At 42.0% G+C, this 23,800-nt stretch overlaps 1 protein-coding gene across 1 annotated transcript in view; it reads left to right on the forward strand.

Moving 5' to 3' along the window:
• Positions 1 to 5,729: 5,729 nt before the first annotated feature.
• The window catches only part of LNX2 (ligand of numb-protein X 2), a 111,411-nt gene continuing 93,340 nt past the window's right edge, over positions 5,730 to 23,800 (forward strand). The window contains exon 1 of the mRNA XM_061628509.1: positions 5,730 to 6,115. The gene's annotated coding sequence lies outside the window, so the exon portion shown is untranslated. The remainder of the gene's footprint in view (positions 6,116 to 23,800) is intronic.

The raw sequence follows: 23,800 nt of genomic DNA on the forward strand, positions 1-23,800 counted from the left end.
TGACCCTTCACTGCTGAGAGACATTTGAGAAATTAGTAAGAAGATTCTCTACCCTTTCCTGGCTACCCTTGGGCTGCTATAAACTCACTTTGACAACCAACCCAATTCCAGTGAGTAATAATTGATAGAGAGAAAACACTATTTGGGAACAATAGTAATCCCAGCCACACTTTCCAGTATGTGAATTCTTGTTTACCACTTTTGGGCAATGGTAGATGAAATGCAACTGGAAAAAGAAAAGAGAGTGATGAGTTCCTAAATACAATACCATACAGCCACAACAAGATTCCTATGAGTAAGGCAGAAAACTCAGCATCCCACAGCCAGTCAGGATTCCTAACCAAAAACCAAAACTAAAAGAATCCTAGCAGCCAGTCACCAAGATGATACAAATCACCATGCAGCACAACATGCTGCAGCACAATTGCTGACATGAGTGAGACCCTTTCAGGACGTAATACCTCTGCTCTGAAATCTGCACTGGTTGCCAATTTGCTACCAGGCCAAGTTCAAGGTGTGCTTTCCTTGCTACGGGTACCACATAGTACTTGTTCTGTGAGAAATCAATAATTTAGTGTGACACCACCTACGCTTTGAAACTCCCTGCCTATTGACATTAGGCATGCATCTTCATTCTACTCTCTTTGGCACCTGCTAAAAACATTTTTGTTTAGGCAAGCCTACTCAGGCATGTAGAAGCTATTGTGTTTTTTATCTGTTTTTAACTCATTGCTGATTTTATTATTTTGAATGTTTTTGCTAATTTATTGTTTTAATTCCTTCTGTAAACTGCTTTGAGGGGTTTTTTTTAACAATAAAGCATATATAAATGGAGTCACTGTGGGCCCTTGGTCTCTTTCCTCATTTTAGGAACAAAGGAATGTGCCTTATGCTGATTCAGACCATTTGGTACCATCTAGCTCAGAACTGATGACATGCGCTGGCATTGGCTCTCCAGGATTCCAGGCAATAGTCTTTTCCAGAGATTGGATTTTGAACCTTTGCATGCAAAGCATGTGCCCTACCACTGAACTGCAGCCCTTCCTCTGTTTAAAATTTATCTTTTAAAATTGTTCTTTTTAACTCACTAATGAATGCACAGTATACCTAGGGCAGATCCACACCATGCATTTAAAGTACATTCAACACACATTTGAATCACATGAATCCCATCACAGAATCATGGGAACTATAGTTTGTTAAGGGTGGTGGGAACTATAACTGCGAGGGGGAAACTACACTTTCCAGTATTCTTTGGGGGAAGTCATGCTCTTTAAATGTGAGCTGGTTGTGCTTTAAATACATGGTGTGGATCTACTTAATAAACTTTGCCTGCATGTAAATTGTTTTAATTTTTTTTTTAATGGAAATAAGCTATAAAGTTTACTGGGTGACTATGGGCTACATACCATCTCTCAACCTAATCTTCCCCTCAAGACGAAAACAATAGAGGAAAACCATAACCACCCAAAGGAAGGGCACACTTAAAATGTAGAGGAAATAATATACAACCATCATGTGAAATCAGATACTTATTGTGACACAGCATAAAGAAATAGTTAGATAAGTATGACTGTCAAAGGTGTTTATTATTTACACAACCTGTAAAGATATTTATAGTGCAATCCCATGTTTGTTTACTCAGAAGCAAGTGCCAATATATTCAATGGGGCTTACTCAAACAGGGAAACATTTATAGAACTGCAACCTCAGGTAAGAAGGAACTTCACTCACCCAACCCAAAATTCAGAATCATGGCACTTTAAGCTGTTTTGCAACTGTTTTTACACTTGTTTTTATGGGTATTGGATTTTAGATGGATTTATTTCTTGTTGTGAGCTGCCTTGGTTTCTAATCGTCAACCCTACCTCACAGGGTTGTTGGAAAGACTCCATATACACACACACTTGAAATGTTAAAATGCATATACATAGAATATTTTATTGTCAAAACCAGTTGGTCATTGCAGAACATTTTTTTTTTAAAAACAGTATTACTATTAAATATAGTTTCTTACCAGATAAAAGCAATGACACCTTAGTAAGCCCTGCCTAACTGCTTCAAAAATAGTATTGGAGTGGCAGAGAAAAATTTACAACACAATCCTTTGCTATGTTCACAAAAAAGTCCCACTGATTTACAATCCTAACCATGTTTACTCAAAAGTAAGTCCTACTGAATTCAATGGGGTTTACTCCCAGGTATGTGGGATTAGCTTTGCATATTTACTCCCAGAAAAGCAAGTTTAGGATTAAACCTTCATACTGGGAAGGTTTTCAAAACAGGCTATGAATTAGTCAAAAAGCTCCCGTCTTCAACAGCCCATGAAAATTTAGACTTGTCTGCCTCTTTATAATTAGAAAAGTATAAAATATTGTAATAGCATCATAAGATGCACATATACTTTTTAAAAATTTCTGTTCAAAAATTATTTGAAAGATAAAACATATATGCTATTTTTGCAAGTAATTAAAGAACCCTACATGTACACTTGCATTATAATCATAACTGTTAATGTTTTCTGTGCATACCTACTAAGATCCTGCTGTGAGCTTCTGTTTTAGGTCTGCTGAAAAAGGCACTCTTGCTGCTGCTGAAAGCTATAAACTTATTCAACTCATGATGTGCAGATAAGTAGGAAAAGGAAGCTATTTCCAGGATTTGCCATGGATTCTAGCTGTTGCCTGGAGGTCATCGAATCCCTTGTCAATCACAACCCTGATTTCACTTATTGGCTAAAAACATGAAAGGGTTAGCTCATTTAACAGAAACGGGGAAGGGTGGACGATATTTTGGTGTATATTTCTTGACCCAGACTACCTAGATTGGGGTGAATCACCCAGTTGTTGTTATGTGCCTTCAAGTCAATTACAACTTATGGCGACTGTATGAATCAGCGACCTCCAAGAGCATCTGTCATGAACCACCCTGTTCAGATCCTGTAAGTTCGTCTGTGGCTTCCTTGATGGAATCAATCCATCTTGTTTGGCCTTCCTCTTTTTCTACTCCCTTCTGTTTTTCTCAGCATTATTGTCTTTTCTAGTGAATCATGTCTTCTCATTATGTGTCCAAAGTAGGATAACCTCAGTTTCATCATTTTAGCTTGTAGTGACAGTTCTGGTTTAATTTGTTCTAACACCCAATTATTTGTCTTTTTCACAGTCCATGGTATGCACAAAGCTCTCCTCCAGCACCACATTTCTAATGAGTTGATTTTTCTCTTATCCACCTGTGAATCACCCAGAGAGTACCACAAAACGTGAAACTGTGAGTGGAAGCTGGAGATTTGGCAACCCTATTATAAAAGTATCACAAAAGCTCATGCCACAGTAAAATTGTTAAGTGTTTAAGGCAGGAATGAGGAACATGGGGGTCCTTCAGATGTTGTTGGACTCCAACTCCCATCAGCCCCAGCCAGCATGGCAAATTGTCAGGGGTGATGGGAGCTGAGGTCTAGCAACATTTGGAGGACCAGAGGTTCCCCATTCCTGCTTTAAAATGACTCAGAACTCTTCTGTGTATAGAATGCAAGAATCCAAGTCCATGTATTCTGCTTTTTGAGTAAGATGGCTGAGATCGGGCTGTAGTAACTGGGTTTTCCTTAAAGCTTCACACCCTTCCTGTAATATATTTGTAACATGTGAAACTACCACTGAGAGGATACCCATTCTTTGAGTCATTCTTTTTTTTAAAAAAATCCCAATATGGCTATTTTCAGGATTATTCATAAAATGTAAGAATAGTGCAATCACATGCAAGTTTACTCAGAAGCAGTCTCCACTGTCTGCAATGGGCTTATTCCCTAGAAGTGTGTTTAGGACTACAATCTAAAACAATTAATACTAATAGAGCTAATAATTTTTTTAAAAAAACTGGCATTTTAATATACATAATCAAATCAATAAAACCAATATATATACAGTTCAAACAATAAATAGTAACCCCATTAAAAATGCAAAACCAGTAAACTCACATCACATCACATATAGTAATTCCATTAAACCTAAACAATTTACTTGGTCCTAAAGGAAGGAACTGGCAATCCCATCCCATATATATGGTCTTCCTTGTAAACGTCGCAAGACGTCACCCTAAGAGTTGGACACCTTTACTTTTTAAAGGATTTTAAAAAAAATGTCTTCAAATCACACCTGAAACTCAGTAAGGAAGTAAACAACAGCACTTATAGGTGGAATGATTTCCACAAATGAGGTGCTATAACTGAATAGATCCTTTCCCTACTGATCATCCAATGAGCAACATTGCCTGCAGCATTGTGAAAAGGGTCTCTTCAGCACATCTGGAAACATGGGTTGACAAATTTTGGGAGAGATCCTTCTTCAAGCTATTAGGACCCAAGTCATTTAGAGCTTTGTGAGATTCATAGGGTAACCATAAATTGTAATCGACTGGAAGGCATATAACAAAAACAACAAAGCTATTATCAAAACCTTGAATTGGGCCTAGTAGCCTATTAGTGGCCAGTGCAGGTTTCCCAGAATTGATGTAACATGATCTTGGTTAGAAGTGTTCATCACTCTGGCAGACATGTTTTGCACTGACTGAATCTTCTGGCCCATCTTGATACATAGCCCTTTGTAGAGCACTTTACAATAGCCTAAACATGGTAATTGTGGCTACAGTATCCTGGTTCAGGGAGCAGCTGTAGCTGGAAGTAGGTGCTCCATGCCACCAGGGCAATGTAGAATCAGAGTGCCTTCACATTATGAACCTGCTCTTTCGTGTGATCTAGCATGTGCTGTCTCCCCAGATTCTGGGCCTGACAACCACCCATCGACAGTACCTCCATCTCTTCTGGATTTATGTTTGGTTTATTGGCCCTCACCTAGCTCATTACAGCCTCCAGACACCTGTCCAACAGCTACAGTGATTCACCTGTTTCAGATGGTATAGAAAGATAGAGCTGGGTGTCCATAACATATACCATATGTGAACAGCCCTAGGGATGGAAATGCTTCTAGGAGACTCACTTCAAAATGTCCCAGTAGCAGGAAATTTGTTAGACCCAGTAGCGGGAAGTTTGGTAGCTATTATGGTATAATAAATTTGTTACAGTGTAATCCAATATGTGTCTACTCAGAAGTAAGCTCCATTGGGTTTAATGGAACTTACTCCCAGGTAAGTGTGTACTGGATTGCAGCCTTAGTTTATTAGCCAAACAAGAGTCTGTTGTTTTTGCTGCAACACTCATTTATATAACATAATTTATATATCGCTTGATTGTAAAATAACCCCTAAGCGGTTTATTATCCTTCTGCTAACAGCTACACGAACTCTACCAACATAATGCAGTCCTCGTGCCTGCCAGAGCAATAAGGTCAACTTCCAGAGCCCCGCATTATTCCCACCCATAATTCACCTATTTATTTGTTACCTTTTTATACTGCTTATTAACTAATGCCCTTTGGGCGGTTTACAAACTTATTAAAATACAACTTATTATTCACAGTGTTTTTTTTAAGAGAGGACCCTTGTAAAATACAATTTATTTAAAATCGTGCACATCCCGCTCTCCCTCGCTGGAGCAGATCGGAGTGGCGTGCATGGAAAATAGTAGAACAACACGGGCAAATAACTTGTATCTCGTTTGCTTCGTCCCCCTCCCGGCTCCTTGTTGGCCTGATTCCGCCCTCCCCCCCGTCGCCCGCTGCTGCTCCCAAGTGAACAGCCTTCCTTTGGAATCAGGCGACTGACAGGGACAACCCCAGCCAACAGCAGGGACTCCTGTGGCCTGCGCAGCCGGAGCCCGCCCCGCCCAACCTCCCATAGGCGACAGGCGCCGGAGCGGTCCTGAGTGGCTGAGACGCGCCGTCGCGGGAGCCCCGGGGAGGAGGAGGAGTGCCGGAGAAGGAGGCGGGTCCCACGCGCAGCCACGGGAGACGCGCTTGTTAAGTCCTGCCTGGAGTTTGACTCCTTCCAGGAGATCTGTGGCGGAGGAGGCAGAAGCGGAGCCAGAAGGAGGAGCCAGAGTCACGGCCGCTACAGCTGCGACGCGGCGGGGTGAGGAACTGCCCAGCTCCCCGCGGCAACTCCCCCGCTACCCTTCGGAGCACGATGGGACGGTGCAGTGAGACAGGACCTCCTGCCCACCGAGGTGAGTAACTTCAATGGGCAGCCGCCCCTGCTTGTTGTACAGACCTGGCCCCTTGCAACCTGACCTTCTCCTTTCCAGAGACTGTCTCCTGTTCATCGCCGTTCCAGTGGCATTGTGTTTGTTGCAGAACAATTCTCTCTCTCTCTCTCTCTCCATCGCCCCTTTCACCTCTCTGAGGCACTGCGGTTCCAGAGTGTTCCTTCCTTGTGAATTTCGATGTGGCAAACCCTGAGCTCTCTGCAGTGTGTGCTGCCCTATGGCTCTACCCCATGACCAGCTTGCACTGTGCCCAGGGCGCCTTTATGTGTCCTTATCTTTCCCGAGGTTCAGCTTTGATCTGCCTGCACCTCCATTCAGAGTTTTTTGCCTGCAGGGTTCAGACATCGACGTATCCTCTCCTCCTCCTCCAGGCATTTTCCCCCCAATTTTTTTTTTGTCTGCTTCGTAACCACACGCTAAGACAGTTTAGCAGAGCCCCAAAGCAGAGACGCTGATGCTGGTTGCCTATTATTAGAGGAGATGAAGCTCTCTTTCTCACCCCCTGCTTATACCTAGGAGTGGTTGGACTGGGAATCATTCTCTGTATTCCTCTAAGAATGGAGGAGGGGAGCTACACCAAGGGTGATACCTTATTTCTACAAGTTGTTTTCCTAGATCTTTTTCAGGTTGGAAGTGATATTAACATTGAGTTTTACACTGAGAAAAAAGATGGTCAGATTTAGCATTTTTTTTTTTCAATAATTTTTATTCAGATTTTCATAAAACATACAAGACAAAATCATAAAACATTCAAAGACAAAAAACAAAATCAAAAATAGTTAAACAAAAAGAAAAAAAGAAAAAAAAAACAAAAATAAAAAATAAAGAGTAAAATATTGACTTCCCATTTGTCAAAGATCAAATCAGTTATAAGTCTATAATATATAACAATCCTGTCTCTTAAGTCATATTATAAAATCACTTTCCTCCAGTAGTTATCTTACTTAATCATCAAATCTCATAAACATTACTTTATTCTTTCCACAAAAAGTCAAAGAGAGGTTTCAATTCTTTAAGAAATATATCTATCAATTTTTTTTTCCAGATAAGCATATCGATTAATCCATCTCATTACTAATTATGATAATCTTATTGTCATAACCATAGTCAAAATAAACATTTCAATTAATCCATCACATCAGAATCTGTTAGGTTCAGTAATTTCAGTAGCCATTGTTCTATTATCCCTATTAGTTCCATTTTCCATCTTCCATCTTCAGTAGTCTTGTTAAGTCCAATAATTTCAGTATCCAATCTTCCATTATCAGTATTCCATAATAATCTTGCTGTCAAAGCCATAGTCATATAGTAAGAGTCTGATGGGAATTACCTCTATCCCAAATATTTTCTTGCCATCCATTCTGAATAGGTTGCTGAAATACTGCTGTAAAATCATATCTCTGTTCTTTTTTTCAAAATACACTGGGTCATCTCTTGAAAGTTTTTCCATTGTCACATGGCTGCAGTTAATTCCATAGATTTTCTCTATATTGGGCTCCATCACATCATTCCAGTCCAGAAGATTATCCATGCCATTGATAACTTTATCTCTAGAATCTTCATTAATTTCTTCAGAGATAACATTGAGTTCCAAACAATAGATTTTATTTCTAAAGTCCATAGACTCCAAATCTTGTTCCTGTTCCACGTTTGTTCCAATCTCCGGGATCTCCTCTCTCACAGGGACCCCTGTTCCAGTCTCCAGGGTCTCCTCTCTCACAGGGACCCCTGTTCCAGTCTCCAGGGTATCCTCTCTCACAAGGACCCCTATGTCTTTAATCTCCTGTGTCTCCAAACAATAAATTTTGTTTCTAAAGTCCATAGACTCCAAATCTTTTTCCTGTTCCACGTTTGTTCCAATCTCCGGGGTCTCCTCTCTCACAGGGACCCCTTCCAGGGTCACCTCTCTCACAGGGACCCCTATATCTTTAATCTCCTGCTTCATTTTACTCAATTCAATTTTCAGCTCCTTACAACCCTGTCGCAGGTTTTGTTTCGTTATCTCAATCTCATCCATTATTTTCTGAAACATAGTTATTTCCAGCTTCTCAGCCACTTTCTTAATTGCCATTTAAAAAAAAAAATATAGGAAAACCACTTCTTATTTCAGCAACAATTGGGTTAATACTCCAAACTTGGTGACATCACAGTATAAACAGAGCAGACAGCCTTATCTCTCCATGTTTAAGTAAACAAAATGCAGTTCCCAGGATCGAAACAATTAATGGCGGTCGTCAGAAAACGGATTCGTCAAAATAAAATAGACCAAAAAGAGAGTAGTCTCAGACAATATAATATTCTTCAAAATAAAAATCTGGAATAGAAATCCCTCTTCTGTGTATATCTTTAGAATGCAAATCCAGGACAGCTTTTTGCAACAAAAACAGAGATAAGCTATTAATTAGTGAGTAGCAGAGAGAAGTTATGGCTCCCCAGTGAGATGTCAAAAACCGATCAATCTGGCAAATCTCTTTTAAACAGCAACAATTTAAGTCAAGTAAAAGAAAAATATAGAAAGAAGGGTGCTTGCCTGTTAGTGCGTTCTCTCTTAGAAGATAAGATGAACGTTCGCTTTTCCAGATAGAGCTTGTTGTTAAAAATCCGTCCCACCTTCGTCGGCTGGACCTCGTCCCATAAATTAATGAGATCTGGTCGTCCCAACAAAAATAGGCTTTGAGGTTAATCTCTTCGTTTCTCCCTACCCGGGAGAAGTTTAATCAGTCAAAAAAAAGAAAAAATCTGACTGATATATCTGAATAAGCTTCTTTTGAGGCAGGAGCCCGTCTCAAAAGCAGGCACAGGCTAAGTCACCCTTCCCGGAAGTGTCAGATTTAGCATTTTGAGAATCGTCCCCCCTCCAGCTTTGCTTTCATCATGCTTAAACATTCTGCTGTTTATTATGAGGATACGAAATTCCCCCCCCCAATATTTGATCAACCAATAAGCTTATTTTAAAGGAAAACGGTTCTCAAAAAGTTTTTGAGGATAGTCTTCTCAAGGAGGCATTGTTGGTTGGTAGGTCACACATCCTTCTCAGCAGGATGGCAAGGTGGAAAAAGAGGACAGGACTTCTGCATCTGTTAATAGTTGCATAGAAGAATGATGTTTCCCTCTTTTCCACAGCTATTAAACATGGAGGAGTCCTGTCTTCTCATTACATCTGGCCACTCCACTCTTCAGACCACCTTTGGTGTATTGAGAGGGACAGATGCTGCGAGCAACTACATTCAACTTGTACTGTAGTTTGATTTGTGGTGCTAAACTAGTGGGACACCCCTTATTTTCCATGTTAACTACTGCCTTTTTGCTTCAATATGTTCCCCAACTGAGGTGAATTTTATATCCTGCTGTAGCCCTGTCTGGTCCTGGTCTCCCCTTTCTATGCCAGTTCCCTGACATGAATAGAAAGTGAGAACCTCTAGCAGCTAGCGTTTAGCTGAACTGCTGGCCTTTATTTTGTCTTTGCTAACGGAACATCTGCAAGTCCCTCTCCATGACTTAAGGAAGCTCAGGGAACAGAATTTTAGAAATCTTGCATGTATTGATCCATGAATAGGTCGCCTGTTTGTTGGCATCGGATGACTTGGGATGGTTTTGCACAGGGGACAAGGTTCAAGCAGATAAGTCACAAGCTCAGAACTCTCTTGCTGAGCTCTTTTTCTGGTGAAAGTTTAGAATCAGTGAATTGGCCCATTCAAAAAGCCATAAGCAGGAACCTGTAGCTTTGTGCAGTCTTTATATGGCCAGTCTTGGCCCTCAAGCAATGGACAGTATTAGGCCATGGGTGTGTGTGTGGGGGGGAGGAATCTGTGACCTGTTGATATGTGCAAGGGCCTTATGTCAAGCAGATATGGGGCACTGGGGTAGGATACATGGTGGAGCATGTACAAGCATGATAGCCAACATCACAGAGCTGGGATAGATGTGATTGTGGCCATGAAATTTTTCTTTTATGGTGGCACATAGAACGCTGTCTTATACTGAGTCAGACCATTGGTCAGTTTAGCTCAGCATTGTCTACATTGACTGGCAGTTACTCTCCAGGGTTTCAGACGAGAGCCTTTCCTGGTCTTACCTGAAAATGCCAAGGATTGTACCTGGGACCTTCTGCATGCAAAGCATGTTCTCTGTTGCTGAGCTATGACCCTTCCCCAAGGTAATATATTGTCATGTCAGAGTGAAAAGATTAGAAAGAATACCAATAAGTTTACCAAGACAACTTTGTTTTAGACAAGATCCTTCAAGTATATTACTATGTGCCATTGGCAGTGAACAAACATGAGCACGGCTAATGGTGCACATATGCTTTGAACCAATCCCTTTCTCTCTCCCTGTTCCTCCAGTCTTTGGGAATGATTTGAAGCCAATAATGCAGCCAACAACCAACCTTGCGGAAGCTGACCAGGCCTTAATCTGGTCACTGCCTGGATGGAAGACTGCCTGGGAACCTCTATACACTGCTGTGGGACGGGTTGTAGCTTGCTGGCAGAGTAGAGCACACATCCCTCCCCTAAAAATCCTTCTTGATGCAATTTCTCAAGGAGTAACCCTCTTAGCCTGTTTCAGCAAAGAGTTTTGTGTCACCTTAAAGTTCTCGGCTCCTTAACCACAATCCTGAGTTCGGATAACACCCTGTGCCAAACCTTGCTTTGGCTGCTGTACCATGCTGTGCTAAAAGGACCAGGGAGGGGCAAAGTGGGTGCAAGCTGTTCTCCTGGAACCATCATATTGGTGCGGTCCTGGAAAGCCATTGTTTGGCTTACCGTAACATGCGAACCAGGCCATGGTGTATGCTGTTGTCTTGAGTCGAACCATTGATTGATGTACTGTAGCTGTTGTGTTGCCTGAACTGACTAGCAGTGCCATTCAAGGATCTTGAATAGAGGGCTTCCTCTGCCCTACTACCTGACCTCCTTTATCCGGGAATTGAATCTGGGGCCTTCTGTGTCCAAAGGATATACTTTATTACTAAAAAATATTGCTTTCCCTGAATTTGTAGAGTGCACTGCACTTATGACCCTTCTCGGTTCCCTTCCTTTAATCTTTGCCAAGCTGTAAATTTCTTCCATAACTCTTGGTATTCTTATTTGCAGTATTTGTTTTTCTTTGAACTCATCCTTCGTGAACATGGGCGATATAAATTGGACACAGTGTCTTGAATGAAGAGGAAGGGCCATAGCTCAGGGGTATAGCATGTGTTTTGGATAAAGAAGCCCCCAGATTTGGTCTCCTCATTGCCAGGTATGGATGGGAAAGACCCATTGCCTGAAGCCTAGAAATGCCACTGCCATTCATTGTAGACCCCAAGTGGGGAAGCTGCAGCCCTCCAGATGTTGTTGGTTTACAACTCCCATCAGCCCCAGGCAGCATAACCAATGGTCAGGGATGATGGGAGATGCAGTCCAACAGCATTTAGAGGGCCATAGATTCTCTGCCCATGCTGTTGACAACAGTGTGACTCAATAGGTCAGTAGTGCCACCCTGGGCTCCTGCTGGGAGAAAGGGTGAGAGAGAGAGAGGGGGAGGGAGAGGGAGAGGGAGGGAGGGAGTTCGGACACCCATTACATATTGAAAGAGTCATTGGTAGTGGACATGTGGCAGCCCTGTCCCCCCCTTCAAACTTAGTTGGTGTGTGAAGTGGCTCTACTTGTGGAGGAGGATGGGCTAGCCCATATGGCCTTGTGATCTCCCCTATGCTCTTTCAGTGTGAGGGAGTCAGAGCCCCTCTGATAGATCGTCTTGAGAACATAAGAAGAACTGGCAGGATCAGGCCAATGGGCCATCTAGTCCAGCATCCTGTTCTCACAGTGGCCAATCAGATGCTTACAGGAAGCCCGGAAGCAGGACCGGATGCAACAGCACTCTCCCTTCCTATGGTTTCCAGCAACTTATATTTGGAAGCATACTGCCTCTGGCTTTGACCATGGAGGCAGAGCATAGCCATCATGGCTAGTAGCCTTACTTCTTATATACCCGATCAATCTCTACACTTTTCAGGAGGTTCATTCTGCACAATACAGGAATTGGGCCATTAGTGTTGTGGCACCTACCCTTTGGAATTTCCTCCCAAATGTTAAACAGGCATCATCTCTGTTGTCTTTTCGGCACCTATTGAAAGCCCTTGTCTTTCAACAAGCCTTTTAAGTAGAGACCCGTATCCCAGTCTGAATCTGTATTGGAATTGTTTTAAAGATGTTTTTCTTCTTTTATTATTGCTTGTTGTTTGCTGCCCTGGGAACCTTTGGGAGGTTGTAAATTTAATCAGTCAATAAAAGGCAGCTTCCTATGTGCCTATGATGATTTAGCAGTTGTATTAAATCCCCTGTTTTTATAGAAATGCCCTGTCTGGTGTATCTTGGAGATGTAATTTACCTGCTTTGCTGCTGGATCATGGCTCCAGTGATGCAGTAAGGTCATTTTAGACTCTGGGCCTAATGGTCTTATGTGGAGCTCCCTCTTCTGCTTAGTGGGGCTCTGGACTTCTTCTGCAAAATCTTCCCTTGACAGCGCCAGTGCATGGGCCTCTTGTGATTGATGAAGATCCGCAGACCTTTTCTCCCTGTGCTCTTTCTGCGTAGGAGTCCATAGTAAATATAAAACCTGGTTGTTCCCCAAAGGGATGACTCTGTATTTTTGCATTTATTTCCATTTTATAGTACTGCAGTTCCTAAGGTCATCTGTTCTATCCTGCCTAACTTTAGAGTCTTCTTTCCATTAACAATGAGTCTCATCATGGGGTCATTATAGTTCATCAGCACATTCCTCCTTCCCTCCCTCAATGGCTTTAATGAAAATACTGAAAGACAGGATCCCTGAGAAACTCCAGATGGGAGTTGTAATCCAGCAAGATTTGGAGGGCCAAAGGTTTCCTCCACCCCCTGAACTCGCTTACCTTTGTAAAGGTGAAGACTGTCAGGCCCGTCAGAGAAATGCTGCTACTAGCCCTTGTGATGTCTGGGGGTGGAGTAGGGTTGTCACAATTGGGAGATGATAGTGTCAGTAGAATCTTGTTAATGCCTGACATCTGGTATGCTTCCTCTGAGTGAGGAGGTTTTTTTGGGGGGGCTGTTGCATTTGTCTTGGGGCTGCTCACCTCTGATTCTTTGTCCCTGTCCCTCAAAATTACTACCTCCATATTCAAGCACTCTGAAGAGAGAATGAATGTGTAAACCTCAGGCATGACCTTTTCAAAAAGCTGAACTTCTTGCTTTCTTCCCTTTTAAATAGTTTCCCAAATTCATGTTTTCTGTGGGGGCAGGGTAATTTGCAGGGGGGAATCAGCAGATGGGAGTGGGGTGAGTGAACTTCATTTTTCCCCTGCAAATCCTGCCCCCACTCCACATACAGATAGGCTTCATGGCCAGCATTGGAGCCCAGTACTGGACGTTTGTTGAAGAAGCAAAAGGTGAGGATAGAGAGGTGGCAGGGGAGACTTGATGGGTGGAATGTCCCTTCCCATCAACTCATTCTTGTCTGCAAGTAGCTGTTTGCGCATCCTTATGATGAGAATCCCTTGTTTGCTGCATAATGTGTGGTTCTACCCCAACAGAAGGAATGGTTGTTATCCTCCCATTGGATTTAATGGTGCAGAATTTCACTCTCTCATTGTCTTCAAAATTGCACGCTGCTCTTGTTTAAACTTACCTGTCATTATCAGAGGCTAAATATGGTTATTAAGCCTAAATTGCCCGTTCTCAGTCAGTTTGTGGATGTTGCTTTTGTATGGAAGACTGTGCACAAATGTATTTTTCCCCCTGTGAGACTGAAACGTTGCTCTGTTCCCCTGATGTTCTATAAAAGGGCCCTAACATGTGAAAAGGAATGGAATTACTGAGTGTGGGTGGAAGAAAGAACAGCTGCGAATGAGCCCCTGTTACAGGAGCTGGTTACAGGAGCTTGATTCAGGTTATGCGTGTTATAGCCCTGCCAAGGAAAACCATAGCTGTGTGTCAACTTTCCCTTGGGCACATCGAACAGGCAGTTATTTATTTATTTATTTTTATTTAATTTAATTTCTATACCTCCCAAAGCCAAAAGGCTCTCTGGGCGGTGTACATAAGAGTAAAACAGCATAAAATACAAAAACATAGAAATAAATAGCAAACTCAACAGAACAAGTAATTAAATAGCATTAAAATACAATAAAATACAATAGCAGCAGTCCAGCAGGAAGGGTGGTGGTGGTGACCGCCAGGGGAGGCAGCACAGCAGCAGCAGATGACAAGGGGCTCTCCCTCCCTGGCAGCGCAATGTTCCTCTTCCTGCAGGCAGAAGGTCTCCCAGGCCTCTCAGCCAGCCAGCCTATATATCCCTCCAAGGAGGGACAGGTGGAAAAGGTTAGCCACAGCTGGCTGAGTACCTGGGACCTGGTCCTGCAGGGCGTGGCAGCTGTTACTTGGGAACTTTGGAAGTGCCTGCTTTAAATAATGAATTTGCAATATTTTTCTTTGGCACTCTTTTGCTTTTTCAAAAGATGATCTTTTTTTAAAAAAAAAAAACCAAATTCATGTAGGATACAAAAGCAAGTTACCTTATTAGTATTGTTAGTTACGTGTACTATATTGTACCATAATATAATATTTGGAGCCAGAATGGTGTAGTGGTTAGAGTGCTGGACTAGGACAGGGGAGACGCAGGTTCAAATTCCTCCCAGTCATGACGCTCACTGAGTCACTATCTTTCAGCCTTACCTTCCTTCAGTGTAATTTTAGACCAGAGATGGGGAACAAAGGAAGCTGCCTTATACTTGAGTTAGATCATTGGCTCATCTGGCTCAGTATTGTCTACACTGACTGGCAATGGTTCTCAGGGGTTTCAGGCAGTAGTCTCTTCCAGCCTACCTGGAGATCCCAGGGATTGAACTTGGGACCTTCTGCATGCAAGGCAGATGGTCTACCACTGAGCTCTCCAGATGTTAGAATACAACTCCCATCATCCCTGAGCATTGACCATGCAGACTGGGGCTGATAGGAGTTGGAGACCAACAATAGCTAGTGGGGCACAGCTTTCCCATCTGTTTTAGAGTCTGGACATAATAGTCTTACATGCACCCTTCTTTAGGTGGTAGTGTGTGTGACTTCACCCAGGCCCCATCTGCACTATACATTTGAAGCACTTGATGTCACTTCAGTCAGTCATGGCTTCCCCCAAATCCTGGGAACTGTAGCTTACTAAGGGTGCTGAGAGATGTTAGGAGACCCCCCGCTCTCCTCACAGAGCTGCAGTTCCCAGAGTGGTTTAACAATTGCTCCCTCTTCTCAGGGAACTCTGGGAATTGAAGCTCATTGGAGGGAATAGGGGTCTCCTAACAAACTACAGTTCCCAGGATTCTTTGGGGGAAGCCATGACTGTTTATAAAGTTGTATGTTAGTGTTTTAAATGCATAGTGCAGATGGGGGCCTTAATTCAAAATGTGGTAGGCCAGCCCTGCTGTATTTCTGCTCATTCTGCTGAGGGATGCCCTGAACTTCTACCCCCAAAGTCTTGTGCTGACACCCCCACTGCCTACCTTGCTGGATAGTTGTGAGGATACAATGGGTGGGAGAGAACCTTTGATTTGTTAGCCACTCTGAGATCACTTGTGCTGAAGGGTGGGATAAAAATAGCTTCAATAAAAATAGTCAGGACATCTATTATTTTAGATGTAGCATGGGCACAAATGGACCTGTCCCTTCCGCTTCCCCTCTTCTCCCCTGCTAGTTGCTAATGCATGCTCAGTACTATTTGCTTGTTTGCTTTTGTAGAAATCCACTATTAAGTACTTCTGACATTCCTTGAATTCCTTTTTTAATTACATTATATTGTAGGTTTAGTGTTTTTCTTTTGTACGCAGTAAAATAAAATCTGTTATGGACTAGCTTGAAGGTATGTTTGACAATCTGTTTCTGAAAATGATTGCTAAATTATAAAGCACAGTTGACCTTTTGTTCAGATGGGAGGCTGTTCCTGGCTAGTCCTTTTTTCACCTCGTTAAATAAGTGATGTGGCCAATGTGAATTTCTCTTCTTAATTCTTTCTGACTTGTTGATGTTTTACACTTCCTAAGCATACAATTATACAATTAGACAGGAGATCAAGAAGGCTTAGGGACTAACATCAGATGGGTTGACCTGCTGTCCCAGTAAAGATGTTTGTGCCATATGCTGCTCTGACTTTGTGGAAACAAATTTCCTTTCAACAGAAATGAAGTGCATCAGATATTAGCCTTATGGAAAATTATTATTGCAAGCTTTTGCCATCCTCTGAGGCTTCTTCCTTGCTGCTCCAGAGGGCAGGACATGATCGAATGGGTTTAAGATACAGGAGGGGAGCTTTTGGTTGAAGATTAGGAGAAATATTTTGATGGCAAGGGAAGTTCAACAATGGAATCATTTGCTTAGAGAGCTGGTGGGCTCACCTTTCTAGAGGTCTTCAAGCAGAGGCAGGACAGCTGTCTGTTGAAGATGTTCCAGCTTTAGATTTTCTGAATGGAGCAAAGAGTTGGACTACACCGGCTTTCGCCAACCTAGTGCCCTCCAGGTGATTTTGGCTCAACTTCTATCAGCCCCAGTCAACACAGTGCTGGCTAGGGCTGATGGGAGTTGGAAGCTTAAATTGGTTCAACGTGCAGCAGCAAGAATGCTGACGGGGGCTGGCCCTCGAACCCATACAACCCCCTTGTTACAACAGCTCCACTGGCTGCCAGTTAGCTTCCGATCTCAATTCAAGGTGCTGGTCTTAACCTTTAAAGCCCTATACGGTTTGGGCCCTGTTTATTTGTCCGATCGGATGTCATTTTATGAACCCTCCCGCCCCCTGAGATCTTCTGATGAGTCCCTTCTTGTGATTCCCTCAGTTTCACAAGTCCATCTTTCGGGAACTAGAGATAGAGCGTTCTCTGTCATCGCCCCTACACATTGGAACTCATTACCAGTTGAGGTGCGATTGACTTCTTCGCTTTTGGCATTCCGTCGCCAGTTTAAGACATTCCTATTCCGGGTGGCGTTCAACTTAAATAAGGAATAGGAATAAGAATAGGAAAATTTTTAAGGAGAAATGGTGTTTAACTTAAATGAGGAATGGTAATGTTCTAATTTTAATAGATTATGATAACATGTATATGTTACTATGTAGTTTTAGTATATTTATTTTTTTGTAAGTGATTATAGTTTATTATGTATATTGTATTTATGTTTTTATATTGAAATTGTTCGCCGCTTTGAGTTTCTGGAAAGATAAAGCGGGTTAGAAATGTTTTAAATAAATAAATAAATAAATAAATAGTCCAAAACATGTGGAGGGCACCAAGTTGGCAAAGCCTGGGCTACATGATCCTCAAGGCCCCCTCCAACTCTATGATTCTATAAAAACAGAATTCTGTTGATTTCACAATTGCGCTCCTGTGATTCCAAAATAAGAGCATTGGAAGCTCCTATGTAGATTGCAACTGTGGCTCAGTCAATAATTTACATGCAAATGTTTCTGGGTTTAATTGCCTGCCTGTCCAGGTAGGACTGGGAAGGCTGCTGCCTGAAACCTGGAGAACCTCTGCCAGTCATTGTAGACAATTAGCTAGATGGACCAGTGATCTGACTTAAATATAAGGCGGCTTCCTATATACGAGCCGTGGTTGCTGTAAACCACCCAGAGAGCTTCGGCTATGGGGCAGTATACAAGTGCAATCAATCAATCAATCAATCAATCAATCAATACAGTTTGAGGCTGGTGGGGGTTGTTGTCTAAAAGATCAGGAAGGCATGAGATTGACAAAGACTCCTATGGGCCCATAGATAAGAATTTTCTTATCCTTTTACCAATTTATATGACAGTAAGTTCAGTGAATAGATCTGAGCATCATGACCCCAAACATAATGAAAGTGGGCAAACTCATGGGGATACAGAATACTTGCAAAGCATCATGGGAGTTCTTGCCAAACCTGTAGCTTGTTTTCATCATTGGAACCTTCAGCAATGTTTGGATCAAGATGTTGGGGTTTTTATTAAGAGTAATTACTAATCCTACCATGGAGGTTGCTGACAGTAAAGAGTTTTTAAAAATGCTGTGGAAAGCAAAGTTCTAAATCAGCGTAGTTAGGGTATTTAAAACGCTCGCTAAATTCAATTTGCAGCAGTTTAGTAAGATATAATTGATGTTCATGCCTCTTGATTCTCTTATTAAATGACTGATATTTGTTGTGTATAAATTATAGCCTCTTGTAAATTTGAAAATTAAATAATTTTAAACGCCATTAATTATACACTGTAAATGTTAGGTCACAATGTGAAAGCAACTAGCAGTATTTTAATGTGTGCTAGTTTGGCATCCAATCTTGCAAGTGTTCATATAATTAACTTCAAATGTGAATATTTCCATAAGAGCCAGTACAATTATGCTTTGCTGTGAAGAGTTGTATAAATGTTTCAAAGATGGATCATATGTCTATATTGTGGTTGCTTTAACACTTTAAATTTGCCATTAAAATATAAAATATTGTTGTTGGTTCTAATGCAATAAATACCACTTGAATCATTAGCATAGTTGAATAATTAACAAATTCTCTACATTCTTTTTGTCCTTTAATAATTTACTTTTGGCAGGATTTGCTAATGTTTAATTTCACAATTAACTTTATCAAGCAATAAGACCACAGTCATCCATGATTTGATTGTGGATGAGGGTGCTGATTTGGTATGTATTACTGAGACCTGGGTGGGCGGGCTGGGAGGAGTTGATCTGACCCAGCTTTGCTTATCTGGATACTCGATGCCACATCAGCATGGGCTACAGGGATGGAGTGGGGAGGGGTGGCTGTTGTCCATAGAACCTTCATCTCTGTCACCAGAAAATGCTGTATCTTGGAGCTGGCTGTGAGGGCCTGCATCTGGTACCAGGCCAAGGAGACACTAAGCTATGGTTGCTGCTGTGTACCATCCACCCTGCTGCCATGTTTCTCTGATGGAGTTGGCGGAGTGTCTCAGCTGTAGTGTAGTGTTGGAGGAGCCCAGATAGTCCTAGGTGATTTCAGTATCCACGTTGAGGCTGCCTCTGGTGTTCTGGTTCAGGACTTTATGGCCTCCATGACGACCATGGGGTTGTCTCAAATTGTCACCGGCCAACACATAGAATAGGGACATCCTTGGACTGGTGTTTGCTCCAGATGGAGGAAGGGGTGGCCTGGAAATGGGGTGTGTGTGGATGCCACCCTGTTGTCATGGTCAGATCAATTCCTGGAGAAGTTTGGAGTTAAGGCCCTGAACCTCCACTGCAGAGGTGGTGAACAGACTAAGATGGTCCACCGCTAGAGACTAATGGAATCCAATGGATTGCTGATTGCTCATGGGAGGGGGTATTCTAGCAGGTAGAGCAGGTAACCCTGTTGAAGCCCTTGTCACTCAGTGGAACAATGAGATGCATCAGGCTGTTGACACGGTTGTCCCTGAGCAACCTCACTGGTATGGTGGAACCCGGTTTGCACCTTGGTATTCCAATCAACTAAGACAATGAAACAGGCTGGATGGCCGCTAGAGCACAAATAGTGAAAGACTTGCTGTGAGGCTGACTGGGCATGAGTGAAACAACATAACCGTACCTACTGTTTGGCAGTGAAGAAGCTCCATTTCTTGGCCTCTATCACATCTTCAGGTTGCCATTCAGTGGAGTTTTTTCCTATTGTCTGCAATTTGTTAACATCTGCTCAAGAAAATTGAGTTTTAGACCCATTGGAAGCCTACTGTGAATTGTTTGCAAGGCACTTCAAGGGTAATGTTGCTAGCCTCCATAGCAATCTTGATGCCCCAGCCATATCTACTGTAGTCCCCAGTGGGGTGTTCAGTGCAACATCTGCTGTAACTTCTTGGAATCAGTTTCAGTTGATGCGGCCTGATGTCATGGACAAGGTGCTTGTGATGATGCAGCCAGCAAAATGTCCTCTCAACCCTTGCCCTTCTTGGCTTATTAAAGCTTGCTGAGTAAGTATGATAGAATGGATTCAAGATGTGGTCAGTGCAACTTTACTGGAAGGAGTGGTCCCAGCCGCCCTGAAGAGATGGTGATCTGACTGCTCCTGAAAAAGCCCACCTTGGACCCATTAGTTTGTGACAACTACTGCCCAGACACAAATACCCCCTTTTTGAGGAAGGTTATTGAGAGGGTTGTGGCACAGCAATTGCAAGTACTCTTGATGAAACAGATTAATTTAACCCATTCCAGTCTGGGTTCAGGCCTGGTTATGGGACTGAATTGGCCATGGTCGCCCTAATGGATGACCTGTATTGGGAGAATGACAGGGGGAGTATGACCCTGTTGTTTTTATTTGATCTCTCAGCAGCTTTTGATACCATTTACCTTGGTCTCCTCATGAGCCGACTTGGTGAGATGGGTATCAGAGACACTGTTTATAGTGGTTCTGATCCTATCTCTAGAGTCAATTTTAGAGATTAGCATTGGGTGATTATCATTCAGCCCCCTGGTAGTTGTGGGGTGGTGCAGAGTACCATCTTGTCCCCCGTGCTGTTTAACATCTATGTGAAGCCCTTGGAAGTGATTATTAGGAGATTTGGGTGAGGTATCAGAGATGTGAAGGCCCAGAAAAAAAACCCAGAAAAAATTAGGAAAAAAAACTGTTTTTCCCCATTTTTTCCAAAGCCTTTTTTGTTTTTTTCTGAAAAATTGAAAAAATGAAGAAAGAATGGATTATGGAATGTTTTATTTTAGCATGATGAATAAAATGTTTCAATGAAACTTGTTCCCCCCCTTTTTCTCAGTTCTTTTTATGGGAATGTATGCTTTATGTCTGCTTGACACTGTGGAAAATAATTTTCTTTGTTATTAATATTGATGGTTTCTTCTTTTTAATTGTTTTTTGCTGCTCCTCGTAAACTGGCAAAACGGAAGAGGTTCCTTACAGTTCAGGATCTTGTAGATCCATTTGTTACAAAAAAGTAAAAATGTAAATTCAATTTGTAATAATGGTTTGAATAAAATGTACTTTTAATATACCAAATGTGATAATTTTATGCCAAACCAACTTGTACATAATTACATTTGTTATTTATGAAGTAACAAAGTGACTTTCAATCTGTAAAAAGTGCTAATATTGCATTTTTTTCAATTTTCCAAAAATTTCCATTTTTTTCTGAAAAAAACTGGAAAAAAACATTTTTCTCCGTGGCTTCAAAATTTCTGGAAATTTTACATCTCTGGGTGTCAGCAGTAGATGATACCCAGCTCTATTTCTTGGTAACATCTGAATCAGGAGAGGCTGTGCAAGCCCTGGACCGCTGTTTGGATTTGGTGGTGGGCTGGATGAAAGCACTAAATGGACCAGCTTCAGCTAGTAAGACAACTGTGGCTGCTTCTGGATCAGGATAGCCTGGCCACTGTTGTCCATGCGTTGGTAACCTCCAGGCTCGGTTACTGCAATGTGCTGTATATGGGGCTGCCCTTGAAGTTAGCCTGGAAGTTGCAGCTGGTGCAAAATGCAGTGATGTGACTCCTTACTAGGGCAGGAACTTGCCAACATGTTATCCTATTGCTGAAAGAAATGCACTGACTGCCATTAGTTACTGGGCTAAGTTCATGGTATTGATTTTTGTGTATAAAGCCCTATACAGCTTGGGACTGGGATACCTGAAAGATCGTCTTACCCCTTATATACCCAGTCGATCACTGCATTCTGCAGGTAAGGGCCTCCTGCAGATGCCATCTTATCAGGAGGTCCATTCTGTACAACATCAGAAATGGATCTTTAATGTTATGGCATCTACTCTTTGGAATTCACTTCCTTAAATATTAGACAGGAGCCATTTCTGTTGCCTTTTTGGCACCTATTGAAGGCCTTCCTCTTTCAATAACCCTTTTAAATAGAGACCTTATCACAGTTTGCATCTCTGTTGGAATTGTTTTTTGGTTTTTTTCTTTTAAATGATGTTTTAAAGATTTATTTTTAAAGATGCTTTTAAGATTTTTTAAAAAATATGTTATTAGTGTTTTTGTTTGCTACCCTGGGCTCCTTCTGGGAGAAGGGGTGGGATATAAATTTAATTAATTAATTAATTAATTAATAGTAGTAGTAGTAAAAGTAGTATGGTACATAAATAACTTTTTGCAATTATACAGCTTCTTTTGGGGAAATATGGGGTACAACAAAGGTGAATTACTGGGAATGATAAGTTTGGATCTCTGGACCATAAGAAGCATGCAAGCTATCTATTGCAGCCTGCCACAGATTTGACAAATATTACAACAGCAAAAGTGTGTGTGAGAGTGAGTGTTTCAAATCAAGCATCTGTCAGGCTCCAACACATGGTTAGTATGCTATGTATCACCTGGATATATTGAGTGTGTAAGAGGCATGCTTTATATCAGGAGTGGGGAACTAGATCCAGCCAACTAGTGGCCCATTTTCCTTTGCCCATGTGGCTTGAAATGAATCAGCTGATTTGTGGTGCCTGCAAATCCCACTCTGGCAAGGAACTGCACCTTTACCTGGTCCACACCTGATGTCATGTAGTACATGACTTTGCAGAAATGGCCTGGCAGGCCAAATGGGGAGGGCTAGGTGGGCCTAATCACGCCCGTAGGCCAGAAGTTATTTATTTTTATTTCTACCTTTATTTCTACCTTTTTCCTCTGTTAATACTGGTATAAACAACTGACTGGTGGTGCCTCCAAAAGGGTAAACAATATTGGATGGCTTCCCATGTGAAGATCCATTTGTCAGTGATGCAGATGATTTCTGGAGTCTACCAGATTGGACCTCAGACCTTCCTTTCAGTGACCTCAGAGAGTGGGCAGGCCATATGGTAGGAGGTGGTCCTTTTCAGAATCCTGGTTCTATACCCTTTAGAACTTTAAAGATTATCACCAGGACTTCTAAAGCCCTGGATGGACCAGGATCTGTATACCTTAAGGCTGCACGTATCTCAATAAGTCCAACTCCCTTTCTAGGTCACTCACTGCCTTTTTAAGGTCAAGTAGGAAGTTACGGCCCCAGATCTTTGCATTAGTAAAGTAGAATTGGTGATAGCTAGGAGCAGGGCTTTTAGTTGTTGCCCTTTTGAATGAGCTCCTGGAGGAGATGACATCAATTCATTTCTTTTAAGTTTTCCAGAACAAATGCAAAGTACATCCTTTGGGATCTGTTATAGATTATGATCTTTAAGCTGTCTGCTGTTTTGGTGTAAGCTTTTACAGAGTGCAGGACACAGAATAATAGGCTCAAGTGACAGGAAGCAAGATTTCAACTGAACATCAGGAAAAACTTCCTAACTGTTAGAGGGGTACGACAATGGAACCAGTTACCTAGGGAGGTGGTGGGCTCTCTAACACGGGAGGCATTCAGGAGGCAGCCAGACAGCCATCTCTTGTGTATGCTTTAAGATGGATTCCTGCATTGAGCAGAGGGTTGGACTCGATGGCATTAAAGGCCCCTTCCAACTCTATGATTTTTTTGGTTTTTTTAAACATAGGCCATATTGCATGGATTGTTTTTATTATGGTGTGCTACTGAAAGCCACCTTGAACATAGGATGAAGTGTGTGATATGGGATTATAATAAATAAATTATACAAAGCCATGGAAGTGGGGGCAATGTGAAACACACCAGTTCCAAAAGGCCTTTTGTGTACCATCTTCAGCATTGGGGAGAAGGGCATCTGCTGTGCAGT

Source organism: Rhineura floridana, chromosome 5 (assembly GCF_030035675.1).
Source record: "Rhineura floridana isolate rRhiFlo1 chromosome 5, rRhiFlo1.hap2, whole genome shotgun sequence".
NCBI lineage: Eukaryota > Metazoa > Chordata > Lepidosauria > Squamata > Rhineuridae > Rhineura > Rhineura floridana.